This window comes from Lithobates pipiens, unplaced genomic scaffold (assembly GCF_037356315.1).
Source record: "Lithobates pipiens isolate NorthernLeopardFrog02 unplaced genomic scaffold, aLitPip1_a1.2 Scaffold_19, whole genome shotgun sequence".
NCBI classification, from domain to species: domain Eukaryota; kingdom Metazoa; phylum Chordata; class Amphibia; order Anura; family Ranidae; genus Lithobates; species Lithobates pipiens.
In genome coordinates this window covers 352758054-352785769 of record NW_027507764.1, presented here as the reverse complement: position 1 = coordinate 352785769, position 27716 = coordinate 352758054, and positions in this window count along the sequence as shown.

Sequence of the window (27716 nt, the reverse complement as noted above, 5' to 3'; positions counted from 1 at the left end):
AACATTAATTCATGTTGAATTTCAACACACACATATATATATATATATATATATATATATATATATATATATATATATATATATATATATATATATATATATACTGTATATATATATATTATCAGGAACATGGGCCTAATAACCTCTACTAAAAAAACACAATATCAAAATCTCTTTGTGTACATTTTAAACAAACACTTAGATACTAAGTGATCAAATACCATGTTCATTCATTAAACACAAGACAACCACTTTCTCATTCCACATTCATTGGCCATTCCATTCATTCTCCATTTAGAATGCATTCTTCCATATTTTCCTCTAAAACACCTTTTCCCATATTTAAGGTATATTTTTCTTTTCTAGTGATAGCTTAGTACATAGGATTACACAACCTTAACCACTTTCAGACCGGACCATTTTGCTGGTCAATGACCAGAGGTCTTTTTACAATTTGGCACTGCGCTGCTTTAACTGGTAATTGCGCGGTCATGCAATGTTGTACCCAAACAAAATTTGCGTCCTTTTCTTCCCACAAATAGAGCTTTCTTTTGATGGTATTTGATTGCCTCTGCGATTTTTATTTTTTGCGATATAAACGTAAAAAGACCGCAAATTTTGAAAAAAAATGATATTTTCTACTTTTTGTTATTAGAAAAATCCAATAAACTCAATTTTAGTCATACATTTAGGCCAAAATGTATTCAGCCACATGTCTTTGGTAAAAAAAAAGTCAATAACTGTATATTTATTGGTTTGCGCAAAAGTTGTCACATCTACAAACTAAGGTACGTTTTCTGGAATTTACGCAGCTTTTAATTTACGACTGCCTATCTCATTTCTTGAGGTGCTAAAATGGCAGGGCAGTACAAATACCCCCCCAAATGACCCCATTTTGGAAAGTTTTTTTTCACAAAGTTGTCACTAAATGATATATTGCTCACACATGCCATGGGCATATGTGAAATGACACCCCAAAATAAATTCTGCTGCTTCTCCTGAGTACGGGGATACCACATGTGTGGGATTTTTTGGGAGCCTAGCCGCGTACGGGGCCCCGAAAGCCAAGAACCGCCTTCAGGTTTTCTAAGGGCGTAAATATTTGACTTCACTCCTCACTACCTATTACAGTTTTGAAGGCCATAAAATGCCAAGATGGCACAAAACCCCCACAAATGACCCCATTTTAGAAAGTAGACACCCCAAGCTATTTGCTGAGAGGCATGTTGAGTCCATGGAATATTTTATATTTTGCCACAAGTTGCGGGAAAATTACAAACTTTTTTTTTTTTTCACAAAGTTGTCACTAAATGATATATTGCTCACGCATGCCATGGGCATATGTGAAATGACACCCCAAAATAAATTCTGCTGCTTCTCCTGAGTACGGGGATACCACATATGTGGGACTTTTTGGGAGCCTAGCCGCGTACGGGGCCCCGAAAACCAAGCACCGCCTTCAGGCTTTCTAAGGGCGTTACAGTTTTGAAGGCCATAAAATGCCAAGATGGCACAAACCCCCCCCAAATGACCCCATTTTGGAAAGTAGACACCCCTAAATTTAGGGGTACACTAGTGAGACTAGGTAATAAATGGCGGGTGCCCTGAAACTATAAAAAAATAACTAACCAACCAGCGTCACCTGTAAGGCCGCGTACACACGCGCGGACTGTTCGCCCAACTTTGTCCGTCAAACAGTTTCGGCAAACAGTCCGCTCAAAATTAGCATGGATGGACATGGCCACACACGACGGACGAACAGTTTGCTGAAACCGTGCGCGATGACGTGAACGGCACGTACGACGGGACGAAAAATACGACGTCCTATACACTGCATTATAACTTTCGGCGTGTAAATCCTTTCTGAGCATGCGCGGAACTTAGTTTGACGAACAAGCCTACACACGAGCGGACTGTTCGCTGAAACAAGGTTTCAGCGGACAGTTTTTCGGAAATTCCGTAAAACCTTGTTCGTCAAACTGTCCGCTGAAACTGTCCGCTGAAAGCCCACACACGAGCGGACTGTCCGCCCAAACACTGTTCAGCGGACAAAGTTGGGCGAACAGTCCGCGCGTGTGTACGCGGCCTGACAGTTATATGGTGATCACTGGTGAAAGGGTTAACTAGGGGGCAATCAGGGGGCTTTATGCGGTAGTATATGGGGGTCCCTGGCGCTATAAAAAGCTGCAGGCGAACCTAAATACCTACCTGCCTAACTAGCGTCACCTGTGACACTAATACAGCGATCAGAAAAACGATCGCTTATTAGGCTGGGTTCACACTGGAGCGATGTGGGAACGCCACGAATCCGCGGCGGGTTCCCGCATCGCATGCCTCCCGGCGGCAGTTCACACTGCCCTATGCGAACTGCTGGGAGTGTCAGTGAAATGTTAATGACACCCCCAGATCAGTTTGCATATCGCAGTGCGATCTGCAAACTCGGATCGCATGGTGTGAACACCCATGCGATCCGATTCTGCTGCGGACCAAAAAAAGGGTCCCGTGCGAATTTGCGGCGGGTGCGGTGGGTGCGGTCGAATTCAGCCATACTATCTGTATGGCTGAACTCGAATCGCACAGAGATCGGATGTGATTTGCACTGCAGTGCGGTGCGAATCACATCCGTTCTCATAAACCGCTGCAATGTGAACCCAGCCTTAGTGACACTGGCGACGGGGGGTGATCACGGGGTTAAACCTTTATTGGGGGGGTTAGGGGGGTACCTTAGAACTAAAGGGGGCTAACCCTAACTGCCCTAACAGTTATTACAGTCACAAATGACACCCGCCGGGTGATCAGGGGTTAAACCTTTATTAGGTAATAAATGGCGGGTGCCCTGAAACTATAAAAAAATAACTAACCAACCAGCGTCACCTGTAACAGTTATATGGTGATCACTGGTGAAAGGGTTAACTAGGGGGCAATCAGGGGGCTTTATGCGGTAGTATATGGGGGTCCCTGGCGCTATAAAAAGCTGCGGCGAACCTAAATACCTACCTGCCTAACTAGCGTCACCTGTGACACTAATACAGCGATCAGAAAAATGATCGCTTATTAGGCTGGGTTCACACTGGAGCGATGCGGGAACGCCACGAATCCGCGGCGGGTTCCCGCATCGCATGCCTCCCGGCGGCAGTTCACACTGCCCTATGCGAACTGCTGGGAGTGTCAGTGAAATGTTAATGACACCCCCAGATCAGTTCGCATATCGCAGTGCGATCTGCAAACTCGGATCGCATGGTGTGAACACCCATGCGATCCGATTCTGCTGCGGACCAAAAAAAGGGTCCCGTGCGAATTTGCGGCGGGTGCGGCGCGAATTCAGCCATACTATCTGTATGGCTGAACTCGAATCGCACAGAGATCGGATGTGATTTGCACTGCAGTGCGGTGCGAATCACATTCGTTCTCATAAACCGCTGCAATGTGAACCCAGCCTTAGTGACACTGGCAACGGGGGGTGATCACGGGGTTAAACCTTTATTGGGGGGGTTAGGGGGGTACATTAGAACTAAAGGGGGCTAACCCTAACTGCCCTAACAGTTATTACAGTCACAAATGACACCAATGCAAAAAAAAAATAAAAAAAATAAAAAAAATGACATTGGTGTCACTGTGACTGGGGGGCAGGGGTAATTGGGGGGGTGATCGGGGGGGGGGGGGGGGGTGTGAGTGTGCCTGGCATGTTCTACTGTGTAGTGTCGTGTTGGTGCAACTCACCGATCCTCTCTCCTCGGTGTCAGAACGAAAAATACCGACACGGAGGAGAGATTACATCACTTCCTCTCCTGTGTTTACATTACAGGAGAGGAAGTGATGTCACGGAGCATTTTCATTCGGCGGGAGCGATCGCGAGGGGGTGGCCATGAATGAATGGCCGCCCCCTCATCCCGGATCGCTCCCGAACGAATACCGACCGCCGCAGGCACCGGGGGGGCCCGATCGGGCCCCCCACCCGCGGGAAGGCAGGGACGTACAGGTACGCCCATATGCCTGCCCGTGCCATTCTGTCGACGTACATCGTCGTGCGGCGGTCGGCAAGTGGTTAAGTTACTTCCCTTTGCTTCCCTTTTTCTTTCCTAACCACAATTCCTCTGGCATAGCGCCTGGAATACATAGCCTGGAACACTTCCTCTTTATTTTTTCTTAACCCAAAAGTAAAAATCAAACATTTATAAATCCCCAAGTATTTTTATAATTATTTCAATATTGTATCAATTGTATTAACTTAAACACAATTAAAACATTTGCACAAATAACCATTCCCTTGATTTGTAAAAGGCAATATATCCTACTACAATGGGAAGTTCCCATTTCTTTAATTTCAATATCAACAAATGAGCCCATTGGCTCAACTACCCCTCAAACATACAATCAATTTTTTTTCATAATTAATCTTGAACAACATATTTTTTTCCTACATAAATCACTACTCTAGGTTCTTCTATAAAACCATAATGCCATCTATTGAACACTTCGGAACCCAGGGAAATTTTATCAATCTGATATTTAGTACATTTGTTGATATTGAAAAATAGCTTCCAACCCTTTAACAATGTGAGGATAGGCAATCCTTAAAGTCAGACTCTAGCTGAAATATTTAAAATACCCCATTTATAAATTGAAATGTGACTATCTTAAACCTTTTAATCTACTTAATTATATGATCAGATTCCTCAAAAAAAAAAATGTGGTACTTTAATAGTGACGTCACATTGCCCATATATGATTCTAATTAACAGTGCATTGGGCATGGGCTTAATATGTGCCCAACACATCTCATGAATAGACTAACAGTAATTGCAACATTTTAACAATAAACATGTAATAACATACTTTAAATCTAGACAGTTAACTTCTCTGAATTAAACCCCTCTCAACATGCACTTTCCATTCCAGCAAGTCTCTCAGACTTGCTGTATATGGAATGCAAATTTAGCAATATGCATTCTCGAATAATAGAGGGTGAAGTGCACCCATAAAACAAAATTTATAAGAATCAATTCTATCATATCATCTACTTCTGATCCGGGATCAGCCATAGACATGACGCGCCTAGTTTCAGGGTATGAGCTCTATTTGATTTGGGAGTGACAAGCATTTTTAATTTATCATCTTTACTTCTAATAGCCTTATATTCTGACTGAGCACTTTGTTTGTACTCTTGTATTTTCTGTACAAGAGGATAACTCTCGGTGTGTTCAGAAAGGACCGACACCGTAGCCACCTTCTGCTGAACCAGTACCCAGGGGGGAGTAAGTTCCACCTCATCATGGTCAGGTGTATATAGCAGAAGGTCAGAGTCCAGTTTGGAAGAGTCTGGTGACTGATTCTCTTCTGGACTACCTAGTTGTATTACAGGAGCTGATGAAACATTGGCCACAGGAGATGGTAAAGCCTCAGCTTGAATAAATTGTGCCTCACCCGGAGGGGACTGTGGATGAACATCTACAGTACCTCAACCTGTGCAGCCAGTGGTGCAGCAACTGTTGTTCAAGCCTGAGCAGCAACCTGTGGTCACTGCTGTGGGTGATACTCTTATTTACTATTTTTTTAATGGTTTCCTCAAAAGCAGTGGCGAAGGTATGGGCAGCAGTTTGATCCCATTACCTTGGGATTTTTTCCCCCTTTTTCACTTGAAGCAAAATTGCAGATTTATGTAAGAGGATATGTACCTCTGTGTATTGTGCTAAACAATACCTTGGATAGGAGGAATCACTCAAATAGTAACTTGTTCTTGTACAAATCTGCAATTCAATCCTCTTAAAGCACCACACACAGATGAGTACCCTATTCTGTCCCTCTCACCTACTTTGATAACGCTCTCCATCTTGGCAGGATCAAAGGACATATGAACTACCTATCCATTTGCATTCAGAAGTATAAACACAACTTATACTCTAAACTGGAATTCCAAGACAAGACAAAAATTCACATGCGCATAAAATTAAGCATTTCTCTCTGAGCAGGTGGAAGAGAATTCCCTATACTAACAACAACTTTCCCTTACCTAATAACCAGTAATTAAAGAGGAAGTAAACCCTGATGGGTTTACTTCCTCTTTGATTCCCTGCAAAGGTAAAGCATAATGGACTACTATGCATCGCATAGTAGTCCATTATGTGTCACATACCTGACACAGGAGCCAGCGAAGTCACCGCTGTCCCCTGTAGTTCTGAGCGTCCATCTTCTTGGTGGGTCTCGCTGCTCCGGCGCTGTGATTCGCCGGAGCAGTGATGATGTCACTCCCGCGCATGCGCACGGGAGCCGACACTCGCGGCACATCGCCGCGATCTGCGGCTTACCCAGTGCGCCTGCGCGCCGCTGTCTACGGCGTATGCAACGTAGACAGCAGTGGCTGTCTTCAGGTAAATATCTCCTAAACCGTATATATTTCTTCTACAGGTAAGCCTTAATCTAGGCTTACCTGTAGGTCAAAGTGGTTTGTAAGGGTTTACAACCACTTCAAAAAATGCTACCAGTGATACCACTTGTGTGCCCTGCACACATACACACTCCAAAGCTCTGCTATACAATACTTCTTACATTTAATCTATGTTCAAGTTAGCCTCTTAACTCTTACCTTTCTGTTCCAACCTTTAATTATCAGCAAAATTATCTGTATTTGTTTAATCATTTAAAATAACTACCAATATTATGAATGGCAAGTTCCTCTTTTCTTAGTTTCAATATTAATACATGGGCATACACTTAACTCAAAAATTCTCAATATCTACTGCGTAGATTGAAACTGGCTGCAACAAATTAACTTCCTCATATTAAACTGAAAACTTCTTTATTGTAATGCCTACCGTATTTTCCAGTGTATAAGACGGCCTTTTACACTTAAAAAAACTGGCCAAAAAGCAGGGGTCATCTTATATGGATGCCTGCTGGGTGTTCGGTAATACTGTATGTAGCTTCGGCTGAGCGATGTATTCAAATGAATACAGAGCCTGCTCGGATTGGAGTAACAACCTCTGCCAATAGCCTCTGCCGTAGCCTGCTCGGATTGGCTTTGAGAGTCAGAGAGGCGCGGGCTGATGATGTTACAGCCTCTGCCAATCCAAGCAGGCTTTGTATTCATTAATAGAATAAATTGCTCGCCGTGATTGGCTCCAGCAAAAGCAGGAAGAAGGATATGGCCCCAGCTTCAACAAGAAGGAAGAAATATCAAGCGTTGGAAGCCTCGGAAGGGGGGTTGTCTTATACGGTAAGTACAGGAAAAAAAACGCTTAAAATACTGTAAGATTAGGAGGTTGTCTTATATGTCCGGTCGCCTTATACACCGGCATATAGGGTAGATAGTTTTAATCACAAAAAAAACAAAACACACCTTTCTATTAATTTCATACTTCAAGCAGAAATTATAATGTGAGCATACAAGGAAATATATCCTTGTCACCCACATCATATCATCTAACTACATCCTCAAAGTTGCACATCAAGGACAATACCATTACCCATTAATATGGGAATGTATTAAGCGGTACTACAGCAGACATGGCAGCTCCTGCCAGAATGGTATGCTCCATGAGTCCCTGTTCTCTGATCTCGACCCTTCTCAAAACCTCTGAGTTCGCCATAATTTTACTTCCCGTTTTTTAAACTATTTTATTTCTGAGTGTCTTGTCTTGGCAGACATTATAGTAGCATACTAATTCACCTTCGATAATGGATTTAAAGCGGGAGTCCACCGGGACTCCGCGTTTTTTTTTTTTTTTTTTTAAAAGCCAGCAGCTACAAATACTGCAGCTGCTGACTTTTAAATAGTGACACTTACCTGTCCAGCGCGCCCGCGATGTCGGCACCCGAAGCCGATCGCTCGCTCGGCTGCCGGGTCCCGCCGCCATCTTGGGTATGGGAATCAGGAAATGGAGCCTTTCGGCTTCATTTCCCGGTTCCCTACTGCGCATGCGCGAGCCGCGCGGCGCAATCCGGACGGTCCCCGCTGCCTCTGGGAGCTGTGTGTTTCCCAGCAGGCAGCGGGGCACTTGCTGAAGGGGGCGGGCGCTTGCGGAACGGAGGCGTAACCTACGCTCGTTCCGCAGAGCGCTAGCCCGGAAGTGGGTGCAGTTACCTGGATTATCCAGGTAACTGCACCCCCCTCCCCCCTGAAAGGTGCCGATTGTGGCGCCGGAGGGGGGGGGGATTCCGATGAGCGGAGGTCCATTTTAGGGTGGACCTCCGCTTTAACTGCAAACACAGTGTCTCTAAGCTTCTAGATGTGAGCTCCACCTGGCCCCAGGAGTGGTAAGTTCCATTAACTTTTCCACTGCAAATCTAAGACCTTAATACTCCCTGAGTTTTCTTGGCTGCTGTTTTTTTAATTTTTTTTAACTTTCATTAATAACTACTCTTACTTTTCTTTCAAATCTTAACTTACATTACCCTCTACAATGTAGGATGTTTTTATTAAAAACACCTTTAACCCCTTCCCGCCGAGCGTACGCAGATCTGCGTACTCGACTTCCGGGGGGTATACCGGGATGATGCCCGCACCTGTACCGTTTTTTACAGCGGGCGATTGGCTTTCCAGCCATAACAACCGATGCGGCTAAAAGCCGCTCGGCTGTTATGCCGGAGGAGCGGGAGGGGACGTCCCCCCCTCCCGCCGCCTCTCGCCGCTGTTACCGGTGCTCCCGCTCGATCGGGAGCACCGATTAGCTATCCGTCGGCTCTGGCTGCTGGGGAGGAACTGGAACGAAGCCGTAATCGGCTTCATTCCAGTCTCCTCGTCGTAAACACGGAAGCGACGTCATGACGTCACTTCCCGTTTACTCGGCTGCCAATGGCGCCGGTTTTAAAAAAATATCCGGTATTCAGAATCGCCGTTTTCGGCGATCTGAATACATTGAAGTGTAAAGGAGGGGTGGGGGGTCTTTTAGACCCCCGATCCCTCCATAAAGAGTACCTGTCACCACCTATTACTGTCACAAGGGATGTTTACATTCCTTGTGACAGCAATAAAAGTGATCAAATTTTTTTTTTTTTTTTTAAAACAATTTAGTCATTTTAAAATAAATAAAAAAAAAAAAAAAAAAAATTTCAAAGCGCCCGCCGTCCCCGCGAGCTCGCGAAGCAAAGAAAACGCATACGGAAGTCGCGCCCGCGTATGTAAACGGTGTTCAAATCACACATGTGAGGTATCGCCGCGATCGTCAGAGCGAGAGCAATAATTCTAGCAGTAGACCTCCTCTGTAACGCTAACCTGGTAACCGTAAAAAGTTTTTAAAGCGTCGCCTATTGAGATTTTTAGGTACCGTACTTTGTCGTCAATCTACAAGTGCGCGCAATTATAAAGTGTGACATGTTTGGTATCTATTTACTCGGCGTAACATTATCTTTCATATTACGCAAAAAAATTGGGCTAATTTTACTGTTTTGTTTTTTTTTTATTCATGAAAGTGTCCCTTTTCCCAAAAAGTTGCGTTTAAAACACCACTGCGCAAATACCGTGTGACATAAAATATTGCAACAATCGCCGTTTTATTCTCTAGAGCCTCTGCTAAAAAAATATATATAATGTTTGGGGGTTCCAAGTAATTTTCTAGCAAAAAATATGGATTTTAACTTGTAAACACGAAATTCCAAAAATAGGCTTAGTCATGAAAAGGTTAAACTCACTTACATTATCCTTATCACAAAGTAGGGTGTTTTCAAAACACTTCCTCTCCTTACACAACCCCCCAGCAACCTAACACATTCTTTTTGCAACCTTCACAATTCTATTCTTTTTTACCTTTAAAGAATCATCAAAACATGTATTTAACATGTACGTCAAGCAAACTATCCATCTTGGCAGCAAAATTAAGTACTATACTCTATAACATACTCTATAATTCTATAAACAAATATTAGTAATGGAGGGCACCTACCTCACATAATACTGTAGTGTTAGTGTACTGACTGGTAATTTAATATTTATTCTCTTGATATGCTGTATGTCTGTATATGTGTTGACACTCAGTAAGAATATACATATCCGTTTCTACCCCTCTGTTAGAATGACTGTGGTAACCTAAGCAAAGAAGTTTTCTCTTGTTTAACCAGTAACATATCCCTTTGAATACTCCATCTAACTCTTGTTATCTTTTTTGTATGGTAGTTAAAACTTCAAGCTTATATTGCATAGGTAAAACCCCTTTGTCCCATCCGCACCACAGAAACAACATTTTCCTTCATTTCTTTAGTCTTTTTCACACCTTAGGTAAAGACCTACCCACAATTGAATTACCTTTTTTTATTGTTTAAAAAAACTTAGCAGATTATATAAACATACATACAAATGTACTTACCACGTTCACGATATTTGGGTATAAGCAAGGGAGATTCCTAATTTAGTTATTTTCCCGATTTCTGACTAAAAAACTACCTGCTCAAGCATTTTACCTTTCCCACATGCTCCAAGAGCTACCAATGGCCGTGTACACTTTTCCACAAAGCGTTCCCAGAACGCTTAAAGCCAACCTGGGCACAGCATCATAGAAACCCCAGGCTGCTACAACAAAAAATATGCAAGCAATTTAGCAATCCCAAATTATGCTACTAGTGAAGTAATACCATTTTGCACAAACTTTAAAATACTTCCTAAGTACCTGACCTAAGACATTTGTCCTATAAGGGTGGGCAACCCAGGCAAAAGCTAGAAATTAATGAACTCTGTCACCGAAGTGGCCTGCACCCTCCCCAACAAAAATTCTGACACCACTGAATGCAATTTCACCTTTAATCAATAGTCTGGGCTATTATCTTATTACCTAATTATAATTACCTTATCAGCCAATTCCGTTGCTTTCACCCAAATATATCTCTATGCATAGGGGACACAATGATTGACATAAGACAGGTTGCTCTACAATACACTGTTCCAAGAATGAAAGATAGGCGTTACCAACTAAATTCCACCAATAAGGGTACATGTTCAAATTACATCATCCAATCACAATGTCACAATATCATTATGTCACAATAACATTATGTCACCTAGACAGATATAAATATAGACCATCTTATGACACATATACATCACTTCCTATGTCTAGTTTCGTTTTCAACACAAGATCCATCTTACACAACAATATATATTTACTTAATCAGCAAGATCACTTTTAAAGGTGCAGTTCGTATATTAGATTATAAAACACAAGGGGGCTTTTTACATGACCCTTTCAGTAATAATAGAAATAACGCGCTTCAATCATCCTGACACCATAACAACCATGGTGCCATGGTGATTGAAGCACCAACACCAGGTATTTGGAGTAAAGTGGGCTGGTCTGGATAAAGTCCAGGGCTAAATTTTTGTCCCAGTCCAGCCCCGCATGCAGGGCAGTACTTCCAGGTATGGGGGAGCATGTGGCGCTTTTGCCTTTCTCCCACAGACGCTACCTGAACAGCTGACTGACACTAGCGGTGGGATGTGAAGTGGGAAGAAAGTCTATAACTGTGTGGCGATCAACAAGAAACCTACACAGAGCTTCACTCACATGACAAAGAGTGTGGCAGTCAGTGTTAATTTTAACGTCAAATTTTAATTTAGTTTTAATCATAGTTTTTTGACTAAAATGCCATTTTAGTTTTAGTCGTATTTTAGTCATCTGAATTGTTTTAGTCATATTTTAGTTGACTAAAATCTCCAGTACATTTTAAATTTTAAATACCACCAATAGAAAGCTCTACATGTCTAAAAAAATAATACAAATTTTGTTTGGGTACAGTGTTGCACACAGGCTCAACTGTCATTCAAAGTGCGACAGCACTGAAAGCTGAAATGTGGCTTGGGCAGGAAGGGGGTGAAAGTGCCCGGTAGGCAAGTGGCTTAACATGCCGTTCATGCTCAAAAACCCTCCAATACGGCTGAATGAAAACAATTCTGCAAAGAAGAGTGGGCCAAAATTCCTCCACAACGATGTGCAAAAATCATTGCCAGTTATAGAAGACGCTTGATTGCAGTTGTTGCCCCCCAAGGGTAGCACAACCAGTTATTAAGTTTAGGGGGCAATTACTTTTTCATATTGGGCCAGGCAGGATAAATTAAATCATCATTTAAAAAGTGCATTTTGTATTTATTCATATTATCGTTGTGTAAAATTAAAATTTATTTTATGATCTTAATTATTTAAGTGTGACAAATATGCAAAAAATAATAAAAACAGGAAGGGGGCAAATACTTTTTCATAGCACTGTATTACAACAGCTAAATCTGTGTCTGTAGTGCATGTTCAAACCTTAATACCATAAGTTATTTAATTTTTACTCCAGGAGTATATAATGAGTTTGGAAATTCTAGAGAAACGCTTAAATAATGCATTACAATTTAACTAAACCCATTCGTTTTTAGTCTACTAAAATGTACTGGAGATTTTAGTCGACTAACATGCAAAAAAAAGGAAAAATCAGGGCAAATACTTTTTCACAGCACTGTAAATAACCAGTGTTAATATCAAATTTCAATTTCGTTTTAGTCATAGTCTTTTGGCTAAAATGCAATTTATGTTTTAGTCATCTGAATTGTTTTAGTTTTAGTCAACTAAAATAGTATTAATTTTGTTGACGAAAATATTTTCTTCGACAAAATTATCACTGCTGGCAGGGGAGTAAACTGTAAGCACCTCTGGCTTACCTTGTACAACCTTTCCTGCCCTTTCCTGCTAAGCACATGCTTGTTGGTTTAAATGACTCCTGTCAGTCTGACAACTGTCTGTGTGACAGAGCCATTTTTTTAGTGGCTCATTCTGCACTGATTGATGTAATAGCTTGTTATAGAGACAGTGCCCAATAACATTTTCTCTTGCAATGCCTTAATGTATAAGCATGATATTTTTTACGTGGAAAATTATATACGTACAGATGAACCAGAAGCGGGGAACTCAGCAAGTTACCAGTAAGTAAAATTAAATGATAACAATGTAAATTGCAATGATGAGTGGATACTTCAAAGACGGAAATAGCTATCTATGTGATTGGATTCATGATGATTCTGCATCTCTGCTTTACATCACTACAACACAAACCATCACTTATTGTAGGGATGTTAATGGAGATAGATGACCAGGCTTTGGAATCTCAGTTATTTTCCTAAATGGTTACTCCAGGTGTGCGGCAGGACCACATATCTGGAAGGATTCCTTCAACTTGCATGGCTTTCACATAATTTTATCTTGATTCTTACTATTTATCACTGCGTTGTCTTTGTATTTTTCTTTTTATTCTATCACACTAGTAACATTTGATTTAAGACTGGATAAGCTGGTTATTTTCAATGTAAAACGGAATGCAAAAACATTAAAATAACTACAAATGTAATAAATATCTACTGTATTTAAAAAAAGGGTATGTTTAGTATTCTGACTACATGGTCATGGTCAGTTTGATCATTACAGTCGTTTCTCGGCAGTTGAGTTTAGAGGCATTTTTTGGAACGCAAAAAAATAAGTTCAGAAGCTGAGTTTACAGGCATTTCAAGTGCCAAGCGCTTCTAAACTTAACGTGTCTAAACGCGGTAACTACTGACAAGGCCAGATCACCCACAAAGGGTGCTTAGGGCTCAATGGTTGTCCATGGCATGTATGCAATAATCCCACAATAGAGGATGTGTTCCTTCCACATATTATATAATTATAACATATTATATACTGTAATATACCTATGAAGTACTGTATGTGGGTATAGGACTGAACTCTTGATTTACAGTATGTGCACTGTTGTACTTTTTCTCATATTCTGATTGGTCAACCGTTAAGTACAGGTGGGTACAATTAGGACTCATTCACACAAGCACATATGTATTTTTTGCATGTTTTTGCTGACAAAGCTAGCAGATGATCCTGTGGAAAATGCATTCCTAAAGTACATCATTTAGCCCAATGGTTCTTACCCTTTTTTGAATCACAAACCCCTTTAAGAATCTGATGAAAGCTATAAATCCCCCCAAAATTGTACACATAAATACTAGTCCACATGCAACATATATACATAGTATATTTTATTTAAATGTGATTGCCTTATACATATATGACGTACATACAGTTTGAATACAGTAAACAATCTTAACAAAGAACTCACTTCTTTTCATGAAAAAAGTTAATTCTGCTGAAATCTACTACTACTACTACTACTATTGGAAAATGGAAATCAGTGCTTGCTATTATGGAGTATCACAAGGTGGGAGTTGTGCAGAGAATGATAACACAGATTTAAATGGTAAACATGGACCAACAACTAGTCAAGAGATGCTTAGGGGTCAGCACTATAATCAGTGGCTTGGTAAGTTTCCTTTAATTTCATTCAAAGGCAAACCATGGATTGGGTCAAGGTGGAGAGCTGTATAGTGAATATAGAAGTTATTTTTTTATCTGACTCTCACGGACCCCCTGAAACCTGTCTATGGACCACTTAGGGGTCCATAGACCCCAAGTTAAGAATCCCTGCTTTAAACGTTTACAACCCCTCTGACATTTACACACGTACTTCTATAAAATCTACAGATGCATACGGCTCTGGATGCAGCCATGTCCTTCCATCTGTGTATGCTGCTAAATGTGGCACATATTTTTGTCTGCAGATACAGCTAACTGTATATCCCTATTGATTCCTAAAGTGCTGCATTTAGATGTCAGCAAAACTATACAGCAGAATTTAGAGTCATTAAAAATATGATAAAAATTTGTAGATAATTTAACACCTTCCGGCCCGACCTATTGTATAATGATGGCCGCACAGGAGCAGTGTTGTTCTAAAAGGACGTTCCGGTGAGATCTGTCACCCGCCATGTCCAGTGGACATGGCAGATGACGGATCACTTTACCGGCCCGCTGCTGGTATCATGTGGCCTCTGTGGCCAATCACAGAAGGTCACTTGACAGTAGGGATGGGCCAAACACCCCCTGGTTCGGTTTGCACCAGAACATGCGAACAGGCAAAAAATGTGTGCGAACATGTGAACACTAACATGAAAAATCAAAAGTGCTCATTTTAAAGGCTTATATGAAAGTTATTGCCATAAAAATTTTATGGAGACCTGGGTACTGCCCCAGGGGACATGTATCAATGCAAAAAAAAGTTTTTAAAATTACCGTTTTTTCAGGAGCAGTGATTTTAATAATAAAGGAAAAAATATAGCGCTAAAAAATGTGAAATTAAATAATGAAAACAAAGAAAGATTCCACTAGAAGTCCCTCTAGTTGGATAGTGGGCCACCAGGGCTCGGAAATCAATCCTGTACAAGGAGAGTCAGCAATCAGCTTTACTTAAAGGAGAGGTGGTATCCAAACAAACGGATATGACAAAATACTCTTACCAGAGTTGATGGACCTGTATGTCAGCGACACCAGATCTTGTAGGCATGAAACGATAGGCATGAAACGATAATCACTTGGGGAAGACTGGCTGCATGAGGTCTTTCGCCGTCCACAATCGTCAGGGAAGTTCGGCAGGCCAAAGCGCAGATACCAAGGAAATCCAAATGTGTGTTTCTCAAATCGATCAATGCACACAAGGGGCAAATAGCATGTAAAAACATAAACGCAAGCGCCAGGGAACAGCGTCGCTTCCGCCTACGCTCCAACCACCGCACTTCACAGGTCAATATGGCGTGGAACGCAAGTGTCAGGAAACGGAATCGACATCACCTCCGCCTGCGCTCCAACCAACGTGGAACGCACACGAGAAAGGGCGGAAGTGACATTACCTCCAGAGAACACCCAGATACGGCTGCTTATCCGGTGTGTACACACCGGAAGTAGCCGTAACGACTAAACAAAAACATATATTACAGGTGGCACCTGCGGAGAAGAATAATGATATCACTGCTGCAAAAGTGACACATAAAATGGGAACAATACCCAATTTCTGTAAAAAAAATTGGTGTGGAGTTTCCCTTAAAATCTATGCCAGACCCAAAGGGCCTGGTATGGATTTTTGGGGGTACCCCACGCTGTTTTTTTATTTTGGCATGGAGTTCCCCTTAAAATCTACATCAGACATAAAGTGCCTGATATGAACTGGGGGGAACCCATGCTGTTTTTTTCTTAGTTCTGTCATAGAGTTCCCCTTACCCACTTCAATACACTATATTATACACTCTGCACTGCACTATATACCCTGCACTGTATTATATATACTAGACTGACTGCACTATATACTCTGAACTGCAGTATATATACTATGCGGACTGCACTATATACTCTGAACTGCAGTATATATACTATATCCAAAAAATAGAAAAAAAAAGCTCTGCTTCGATGGGAGGTGTCCCGCCAACTGCTGTCTCTTGGCTGACTTAATCAGATTACCACGCCCCCTTTGATGGCACATGATGTCATGACGTCAGAAGGGGTGGGGTCACTCAGTTATGTCAGCGGGTGGCCCCACAGCTGTCACAGCCAAGAGACAGCAGTCAGCGTGACGCCTCCCATCGCGGACGGGGTGATTGAAGATGGATGGACATTGTGGGACACTTTTTTTTATAAAGGAATTGTCAAAAACTGTCTTTTGTGGTTTTTACTTTTTGACACTTTTTTGGGGAATGGGGTTACAGTGTACCCCATACCCATTCACATGGGGGGGCAGGGATCTGGGGACCCTCTTGTTAAAGGGGTCTTCTAGACTCCATTAAGCTCCCCCACCCACAGACCCCCACAACCACCATGCCAGGGTTGTGGGGACAAGGCCCTTGTCCCCATCAACATGGGGACATGGTGCTTTGGGGGGACCCCAAAGCACCCTCCCCATGTTGAGGGCAAGTGACCTTGTATGGTTCAGGAGGGGGGACTCTCCCTCCTCCCACCCTTACCTGGCCTGCCAGGCTGCTTGCTCAGATAAGGGTCTGGTATGGAGTTTGAGGGGCCCACGTCAATTTTTTTAAAAAAATTGGCATGGAGTTACCCTTAAAATCCATGCCAGACCCAAAGCTCCTGGTATGGATTTTGGGGGGTGACCGCATGCATTATACTATATAGTATTATATACTGTACACCACCGAATGCACTGTATGCAGTCTGCACTGAATATATATATATATATATATATATATATATATATATATTAGACTATGTATCAGGTATGCCTATACACCACACCACGATACACCAGCAACCTACCCTAATGCTAATCAGGCTACTGTAGACCTTGGCAAGTCCCTTGCAAAATGTGAGTTAAGCCGCGTACACACGTAGCGGTATGTCCGACGTACTTAGTCTGGCGGACTTCCCGCCAGACTGTCTGTCGGACTTTCCGAACGGGCTACTTGCCCACACACGGCACTTTTTGAGCGGACTAATACGGCGTACTAAGTCCGCCGTACTATCCGCCCTACTTTTGAAATGAACGGACTCGTCCACACACGCAGAGGAAAGTCCGCTCATTTCGAGCGCGTCTCCAGGTAGGCAGGGCCCGCGAAGGAGACGTCGCTGGCCCTGCCGCCTGGTATGGACTTAAAGGGGAACCCCAACGCCGAAAAAAATCGGCGTGGGGGTCCCCCCAAGTCCACAACAGACCCTTATCCGAGCACGCTACCCGGCCGGCCAGGAAAGGGGGGGCGAGCGAGCACCCCCCCCTCCTGAGCCGTACCAGGCCACGTGCCCTCAACATGGGGGGTGCCTCGGGGAAGGGGGGGCCGCGCGGCCCCCCCCACCCCAAAGCACCTTGTCCCCATGTTGATGAGGACAAGGGCCTCTTCCCGACAACCCTGGCCGTTGGTTGTCGGGGTCTGCGGGCGGGGGGCTTATCGGAATCCGGGAGCCCCCTTTAATAAGGGGGCCCCCGGATACCGGCCCCCCACCCTATGTGAATGAGTATGGGGTACAATGTACCCCTACCCATTCACCTGTAAAATAAAAGTACAAAAAAAACACAACACACGAGATAAAATACTTTATTGCACAGCTCCGGGGGTCTTCCGTCTTCGGGGGTGTTCTCGCCGGACTCCTCCGCTATCTTCTTGTAGCTCTTTTGCTAGCGGAGGAGTCCGGCTTTCTTCCTCGCCGCCGGCCTCTTCTTCCGACTTCGGGGGTCTTGTCCCCCTCTTCGGTTCTTCTGCCGGGCCACCGCGCCTTCTTATAGCTCTTTTACAGGCGGTGGCCCGGTCTTCTGTCGCCGCCGCCTTCCGTTCTTCTTCTTCTTCTCCAGGAGATGTTGACTCGACGATCTCTCCGGCCGCAATGCCAGGGACGCGCTGCGCTGCCACTTATATAGGGACAAGGGGCGATGTCACATGGGTTTATGTCACATGGGTTGGTCACATGGGTTGTTGTCACATGGCGACAGTCCCAGCATCCTCCGGGACTGTGACATCGTAAGGGGGCGGGGTCACCATGTGACACCCGGAGCTGTGCAATAAAGTATTTTATCTCGTGTGTTGTGGTTTTTTTGTACTTTTATTTTACAGGTGAATGGGTAGGGGTACATTGTACCCCATACTCATTCACATAGGGTGGGGGGCCGGTATCCGGGGGCCCCCTTATTAAAGGGGGCTCCCGGATTCCGATAAGCCCCCCGCCCGCAGACCCCGACAACCAACGGCCAGGGTTGTCGGGAAGAGGCCCTTGTCCTCATCAACATGGGGACAAGGTGCTTTGGGGTGGGGGGGGCGCGCGGCCCCCCCTTCCCCAAGGCACCCCCCATGTTGAGGGCACGCGGCCTGGTACGGCTCAGGAGGGGGGGCGCTCGCTCGCCCCCCTTTCCTGGCCGGCCGGGTAGCGTGCTCGGACAAGGGTCTGTTGTGGACTTGGGGAGGACCCCCACGCCGATTTTTTTCGGCGTTGGGGTTCCCCTTTAAGACCATACCAGGCGACGGGGCCAGCGACATCTCCTTTGCGGGCCCCGCCTACCTGGAGACCCGCTCGAAATGAGCGGACTTTTCTCCGGGCGGGAAAAGTCCGCTCATTTCAAAAGTACGGCAGACTGGCACACACACGGCCGGATTGTACGCCGAAATGCGAGTCCGGCGGGAAGATTGGAGTGCAACACGGCATTCTAAGTCCGCCGTACTTTTGGGTCAAAAATGTATGCCGGAGGCTACAAACGGGGGGATTGTTTGGCGAACTTGAGTTTGCCGGACTTTTCCACCGGATTGTTTGATCGTGTGTACGCGGCATTAGTTACTCAAGGACTTGTCAAATTCAGTGATCTCCCCACCATTACAGAGCATGGTGATTTTCCTTCCAGAGTACCATCAAGATTTATCCTGCAGAGAACAGATAGATCTCCTTGTAAAGTGGCTTGGCAATGATTCTACTGAGCATGCCAAGAGAATCAGAGACATTAATATAAACCACCCTGAAATAGGCATTGCAAACATCAGGAACAGACTGGATAGATGTTATGACTCACCAGAGGCTATAGAGCGTACACTATTTAAAAGGATAGAGGACTTCCCAAAAATACCTAGCAGGAGTTACCATAGAGAATTCAGTGACCTGTGTGTGGAGTTACAAGTTGCTAAAGCAGAAGGAGACTTACCTGGTCTTTCTTTTATTGACTCAGCTGGAGGTATTAACTGCTTAGCATAAACACTTCCTTATGAGTTGCAACAAAGATGGATCACTCATGGCCTTTAGAGAGTTTGTGGACTTTGTAGACATACAATCAGGAATGAAAGATCATCCCAGCTTCAATTTCCCAATGTCTTATGTCACTTCTTTTGGCCCTAAGCAACACAAGGCTCTAGTAGCAGTGCACAAAACTAACATCTCTTCCCACAGATCTGCAGAGTCTCAGCCAGAGGATCAATACAGTGACCCTGCTAAGTTCTGCCCTCTACATAAGATAACACATCCTCTTCTGAAATTCAGAACCTCCAGAGCAAAGACCATGCAGGATCTCAAGGCCTTCCTCAAAGAGAACAACATCTGTTACAAGTGCTGCTCCTCATAAATACACTCCGCTAAGGACTGTAAGGTCAGTGTTAAGTGTACAGAGTGAGACAGCACAGATCGCAACACAGCTCTGCACCCAAGGTCAGCTCCAAGAACCTCCCCACCTGCCCATAGTGACAATGAGCATGGCGAGGAGACCGAGGACTCTAGTACAGACACAATAGCATTCACTTCACAGTGTACTGAAGTCTGCAAAGCAATTGCAGGTGACAGATCCTGTTAAAAAATCTGTCTAGTAAGAGTTTACCGAAAAAAGGACGCAGAGACAAAGCAGTCCAGCTCTATGCCATCTTGGATGATCAGAGTAATAAGTCACTAGCTAGATCTGTGTTTTTTTACATTCTAAACATTAAAGCGGGAGTTCACCGGGACTCCGCGTTTTTTTTTTTTTAAAAGCCAGCAGCTACAAATACTGCAGCTGCTGACTTTTAAAATAGTGACACTTACCTGTCCAGCGCGCCCCCGATGTCGGCACCCGAAGCCGATCTGTAGATCGTATGTCGGGTGCTGCCGCCGCCATCTTGGGTATGGGAATCAGGAAATGGAGCCTTTCGGCTTCATTTCCCGGTTCCCTACTGCGCATGCGCGAATCGCGCTGCGCAATAAGGACGGTCCCCGCTGCCTCTGGGATCTGTGTGTTTCCCAGCAGGCAGCGGGGCACTTGCGGAAAGGGGCGTAATATACGCCCCTTTCTGCAGAGAGCTATCCCGGAAGTGGGTGCAGAATACCTGTACTGTATAGGTATCTGCACCCCCCTCCCCCCTGAAAGGTGTCAATTGTGGCGCCGGAGGGGGGAGGGTTCCGATGAGCGGAGGTCCACTTTAGGGTGGACCTCCGCTTTAAGGGCCCAAGCAGTCCTTACTCCCTTAGGACTTGTGCAGGCACTGTGGAGACAGCAGGAGAAGAGCTGCCGGCTTACAAATACAATCTATGGATAGCAAGACATGTCTACCCTTACCAACCATAATAGAGTGGAATCAGATCCCAGACAACAGATCTGAAATCCCCACACAAGATGCAGCAGTTCGCCAGACTTACCTGAGTCACATAGCACATCTCATACCAGAACTAGATGATCAGGCTCAGATAATCTTGCTCCTAGGGAGAGATATCTTGCAAGCCCACAAAGCAAGAAAGCAGATAAATGGCCCTCAAAAACGCCCCATATGCCCAAAAACTGGATCTTGGGTGGGCCATTATAGGTGATGTTTGCCTGGGAGCGCACACAAACTGACATCTGTCAATAACTTGCTCACTAGTACACTAGAGAATGGTAGTCCTTCTCTTTTCCAGCCCTGTCAAAATCACATCCTCATAAAGGAGCTACCACACAGTAACCCTGTACCTCATCCTTTCACAAGTTCCCTCTGTGACAGCAATACCTATGAAAGTAACCAAGACGACTTAGGATGCACAGTTTTCAGGAGAACAAAGAAGGACAATCAGATAGCAATGTCCATTGAGGATAGGCTCTTCCTGGAAGTTACGGAAAAGAGTATAGAGAGCGATAAGTCTAATAGCTAAGATGCACCTCTTCCCTTCAGGCCACAAAGACGATGTTTGCCTAACAAAAAGGAAGCAAGTATATAAACGCTTCACTTCCCTAAGACACAATTCTCAAAGAAAACCAGAGATGAGAGAATGCTTCTTTTCCTTCATGGAGAAAATATTCAAGAATGGTCATGCAGAGATAGCCCCAAACCTCAAAGTTCCAAGCCCGTATGCCCCCGTGCCATCTACAGAAGTTCAGAAGCAAAGCCTTTGTGTGTTTTCTGTCAGTCAGCGGCGCATTGCGAGGGGAATATCTCCTAAACCCTACAGGTTTAGGAGATTTTTTTTTACCTACAGGTAAGCCTTATTATAGGCTTTCCTGTAGGTAAAAGTTATTTTTATGACGATACAACCACTTTAAGTGCTCAAATGTGAAGGGAGTGAATGGATGATTAGCATCTATCAAGGAGTGAGGACTCACCTTGAATGAAGTGAAACTGCTGCGTGTAAGTGAAACAGGAAACAGCAAGTGACAAACAGATCCCAGCCATGACTAGCCCTCAATTCTCAGATCCTCTGCTCCCGAGCTAGAAGTCGTCTTTAACGTACTTCATGGTTCACAGGTCTCACCTTTCTGCACAGACCAGACAGACTGCAACACTAATGACTTTGCCACATTTGATTTAATAGATGTAGACAAGGATCAGGAAATCCGCCCTCAGGTTTCTACTTCAGTTACAACAGCTTTTCTCAACCAGTTTAAAACCCACCATTTTAGCAGGTTCTCCACTTGGAAATCACTTGTTCGAGCCATCACTTGCCTAATAAACATAGCTCAGTCCTACAAAAGGGATCCACTAACTCATGACAATTGCAGAGGTTGGCACCACTGTAATAAGGTCTACGCAGTAGCTGACCTAGAACAATCTAAAAACAGGATAATCTCTGCTGTACAGAGAGAAGTCTTTGCCAAAGAAATTAACTGCACTGCCAACCAGAAACCTGTTCCTAAAGACAGTGTTTTAAGGAAGCTTGATCCAATCCTTTATGTAAATGCCCTGTTGAGAGTAGGAGGCCATTTTAAAAGAAGGCAAGTTAGAGTTTTCAGAGAAACATCCTTTAGTGATTTTCAGTTCACAATCATATTGCCTACTTACTAATTCAACACTACAATGACCAAACAAAACACCAGGGCTGACTGTTTACTAAAGGAGTTTTATGAGCTGCTGGACTATGGATAGTTGGAGCTAAGAGATGTGTAAGCAAGTTCCTTTTCAAGTGTGCTATCTGCCGTAAACTTAGTGGAATGTTACAGACACAAAAGATGGGCAATTTACTATCTGACAGACTTAGTATGGCTCCACCTTTCACCAATGTCGGACTTGACATTTTTGGTCCCTGGTCTCACCACCAGGTATACCAAAGGGGGACATTCAAACAGTAAATTCTGGGCAGCCATATTCACCGGCATTTCTATCCAAGCTATATATTGAAGTGATTGAATCAATGGACACTTCAAGTTTCATTAATGCTCTTAGAAGCTTCATTGCAATCAGAGGCCCAGTGAAACTCATTCGATCTGACAGAGGTTCTAACTTTGTAGGAGCAGCAAAGGAACTGCAAATTCCTTCCAACTTGGACACCCTCAGTGTAAAAATATACTTGAGTAAGCAAGGCTGCACATGAACTTTCAACTCACCTCACTCTTCTCACATGGGAGGTGTTTGGGAAAGTATGATAAGCATAGCCCACAGAATTCTGGGCTTCATCTTCTTTCAAGTGGGAACTGCAAAGCTTACCCATGAATGCCTAGTGGCCTTTATGGCAGAGATTACAGCCATCATTAATGCCAGACCTTTAACATCAATTTCAAGTGACTCTGAGGATCCAGTGATTCTCACACCTGCTATGTTACTCACTCAAAAGCCTGTCCTTGTTGGTGCTCCAGCTGGGGAGTTTTGTGAAAAGAACCTTTACAAACGTCAGTGAACACTAGTACAAACCCTTGCCAATACCTTCTGGAGTTGATGAAGGAAACAATATATCTCTACTCTTCAAGCAAGAAGAAAGTGGCAGATTGAAAAACCTAATCTTAAACCTGGTTATGTTGTGCTCATGGAAAATTGCCAGACACAAAGGAATGAGTGTCCTTTAGATCTGGTCACCTGAGTACTGCCAAGTGAGGACAAGCATGTCCGTAAAGTTGAAGTCAAGTTCTTCCTGCAGAATGAGGCCAAAATATTCCTAAGACCAGTGGCCGAACTTGTTCTGTTGCTTTCTGCAGAAGACTCTGTTAGTGATGTCACATGACGTCAGATGGGGAATGTTCTACAATGTAACTGTGTTTATGTGCTTGAAATAACATATTGGTTTTCTTGATGTATACCAAGCTAGTTATGCACTACTGTTCCCTTTCTGGTATAGGTTAAGCTGTTTGTATTTGTTACTTATTGTAATTTCTTAGAATGTGTTAATAAAGTTGTTAGGAACCAGTGTATTCTGGGAGATTATCTAGAGGAAGTGAGTCAGCCATCATATTTAAGAATATTCAACAAGACCGTAAGGCTGTTTCTTCAATCTCTCGCCATCACCCCTCAGCGAGTTTAAAAAATTAGTTTTTGTTATCCCATTCTGTGTTATAGAGCATTGTTTCTTTATTATATGCAATATTGTACTGATTGATGTTTATTTTATCAATTTGTAGTTTCACCTGGCTCATTCTAATTCTTTTAAGATCAAAGAAATATGGTATCTGAAGTTTATGGAGCGTGAAGCTTTATCTCTCTGTCCTACAGAGAGAACAGTCATAGAAATATGTATTTGAATATGTATGGGAGTCTCTTCCAATCACAGCCTGTTTCAAGCCCATCCAGCCTGTGTCTATCGTTTGTATGTGCTTAGAATTACCTCCAGCAAATTAACAATATCCCACCGTCATAGTGTTTACCCGTTTAGAGGGCATGGAGGAGGAGAGAGGGAGTGGGCTGTCATTTATCACTATGTATACGCCCACATGTGTAACTCTATAGACACATGGGCAGCACAGATAAGGAAAAATAAGCAAATTAACTGCTTGGAAGGGAACCGAAACTGGAACATGCTCAGTAGATGTGGCAAGAGCTGTTATACACAGTCTCAGGCTGCAAATGGAGACACAGAGCCAAGGAGAGAGGGCAGTGAACAACATAATCAACCAGGTTGTTTGCAGAATACAGAAAATGAATCCCACAGTTACTGAGTAATTATGAACAGCATGCAATTCAGAATGTACTGACCGTTTTTAATTATGTTGGTGTAATGATTTAATGATTACAGACAGTAGTGTGTTTAGGTCCTAGGCCTGACTAAACTCATGCACCCCTAATTTAAATATGACCCACCCCTTCCTGTCAAGAATACACCCCTTCCTATTTAAGACCCGCCCTGTCATCTGTAAACCACTGTAAACCACACCCTTTCCTCTTTAGACTCCACCTTTTCCTCTTAGAGCTCCACCTCTCTGTACATTAATGCAGCCCCATCAGTGCTTATATCAGTACAGATTTATCAGTGCCCATCAGTGCAGCCTCATCATGTGCCACCTATCAGTGGCCATCAGTGTTGTCTCATCAGGGGCCACCATTGCAGCCTTTCAGTGCCCATCAGTGCAGCAGATCAGTGCTGTCTTATCAGTGAAGTTTAAGAGTGCCGCCTCATTAGTGGGTATCAGTGCCCATCAGCCTATCAGTGCCAAAATCAGTGCAGCCTCTTTAGGGACCACCGTTGCAGCCTATTAGTGCCCATCACTACAGCATATCAGTGCTGCCTTATCAGTGAAGCTTAAGAGTTCTGCCTCATTAGTAGGCATTAGTGCCCATCAGTGCAGCCTATCAGGGGCCACCATTGCAGCCTATGAGTGCCCATCAGTGCAGAATATTAGTGCTGCCTTAACAGTGCAACTTAAGAGTGCTGCCTCATTAGTAGGCATCAGTGCCCATCAGTGCAGCCTATCGGTGCACATCAGTGCAGCCTCCTCAGGAGCCACCGTTGCAGCCTATCAGTGCCCAACAGTGCAGTATATCAGTGCTGCCTTATCAGTGCAACTTAAGAGTGCTGCCTCATTAGTAGGCATCAGTGCCCATCAGTGCAGCCTATCAGTGCCCATCGGTACAGTCCCATCAGTGCAGCCTATCAGGAGCCACCATTGCAGCCTATCAGTGCCCATCAGTGCAGCATATCAGTGCTGCCTTATCAGTGCAGCTTAAGAGTGCTGCCTTGTTAGTGGGCATCAGTGCCCATCAATGCAGCCTATCAGTGCAGCCTATCATTGCCCATCAGTGTAGCATATCAGCGCAGTCCTATCTGTGCAGCTCAAGCCCTTGTACACACGGTCGGACATTCCGACAACAAAATCTGTCAGATTTTTTCCAGACGGATTTTGTCCGAAACTGGTGTTGCATACACACGGTCGGACAAAGTTGTCGGAAAATCAGATCGTTCGGAACGTGATGACATTCGTTGGTTACAACGGGACCACGTTCAAGCTAGTAGCCAATAGCTTTGGTCTTGTAATTTGATCTGAGCATGCGTGGCACTTTGTCCGATCGGATCATGTTGTCGGAAAATTTTATATCCAGCTCTCAAACTTTGTTGGACGGACATTCCGACGGAAAAAGTCAGATGGAGCCCACACACGATTATCCGACAACACGGTCCAATCGGACATTTTCCGTCTGAAATTCCAACCGTGTGTACAAGGGCTAAGAGTGCTGCCTCATCATTTTCAAATATCACAGCTTATTAGGGCCATAAACATATATATTATAGCACGGATCACTTTGCAGTACATGAATTTTCACTGAGCCCAGGTTCACGCTAGTGTGATTACTGACATCGCATCACATGCGTATGGCTGAACTCGCTTTAAATTTGCAGTAAAAAAGTGCAGGGATCTGTGAACCGATCTGAGAGTGTCATTAACATTGTAATGATACCTGCAGCAGTTCGCAGAAGGCAGTGTGAACTGCCTGTGGGAGAGATGTGATGCAGGAACCGGCACTGTATTCGTGCTGGTTCCTGCATCGCATCAGTGTGAACCCATGCTTACTGTGTACTGTTTAATTTGCATTTCTTTCACCATGAAGCACTTTGAATATGTAGAAATCAACACAAACTCATTAAACAGTCCACATTCATTAAAAATTCATGTACTGCAAAGTTTGCATTGATTTCAGCATGGAACACTGCAATACATGAACTTTCACTGAATGTGGACTGTTTAATGAGTTTGTAGCATGGATTACTGTATTGCAATATCATCTGTCAATGACAGATGATATTGCAATACAGTGATCTGTGCTGCAAATTTAACAGACTGACATGACATAAATATCAATCGTACTTGCTTTCCTGGTTGCCGCCTGGGGGTTCCCCTTGTCCTCCTCTGTCTCTCCCCTATCGTCACTAACAGGTCCTGCCCAGGCCAGGGAGAAGATGCAATGGCCGCACGGAGAAGGGTAGACGGAGCCTCTGCCGGTGTAATTACGCGTAGCCAGTCACCAACTGCATTATGAGGGTGCCAGGCACTCCCCCCTCCCTCTGCCAAGTATGCCCATACCAACAAGTGTTGGCCATCAGGGACAATATTAGTGAAGGAGGCAGCCGCAAAAATTGGGAGGACGGGTCGGGGGCCTTTTTTTCATGCCGGGCATGGCACAAAAGCTGCCCCTACAAAGTGCCACCCTAGGCCTGGGCCTTGTCGGCCTAGGCCAAGACAGAGCACTGATTACAGATACTCATTCATTTGTGTAATTTATATCCACCTAGAGTTCAGATTTAAATATTGACTGATTGAATGATATCGTTAGAGTTGGCCATAGACAGGCAGACACTCATGAACAAATATGTTCAAAGAAATAATTCATTTTAAAACAACACTGGTATATATACAAATGTAAACTTTGAGGGCAACCAACATACCATCACATTGTGTTAAAGTATAACACCATTACCAAATAGCCGAGAAGGGAGAAACAACAACAAAAAAATATGAAACCAATAAGTAAATAGTGTTTTAATGCTCCTTTCAATGTCCCTTAACTTTTAATGCAAAGATGACATTATTTAATTGAATAAAGAACTATAGTAGGCTATACAGTGGCTGTTGTACAAGTCCTGGTCAATTCAGATGAATAAAAAAAAAAAAAAAAAGAAGAACAATGGAAAGCTATCTTGCCAGCAATTTCTAAAGAACATGTTTCAAGCATGTGAACAAAAAACATCCTCTTCAACAACAAAGGGAGAAAAGGACTTTCAATTTAAAAGGCTTTCAGTGTATAAGTCGAATCTAAGAATTTGCTTACAAAGGAC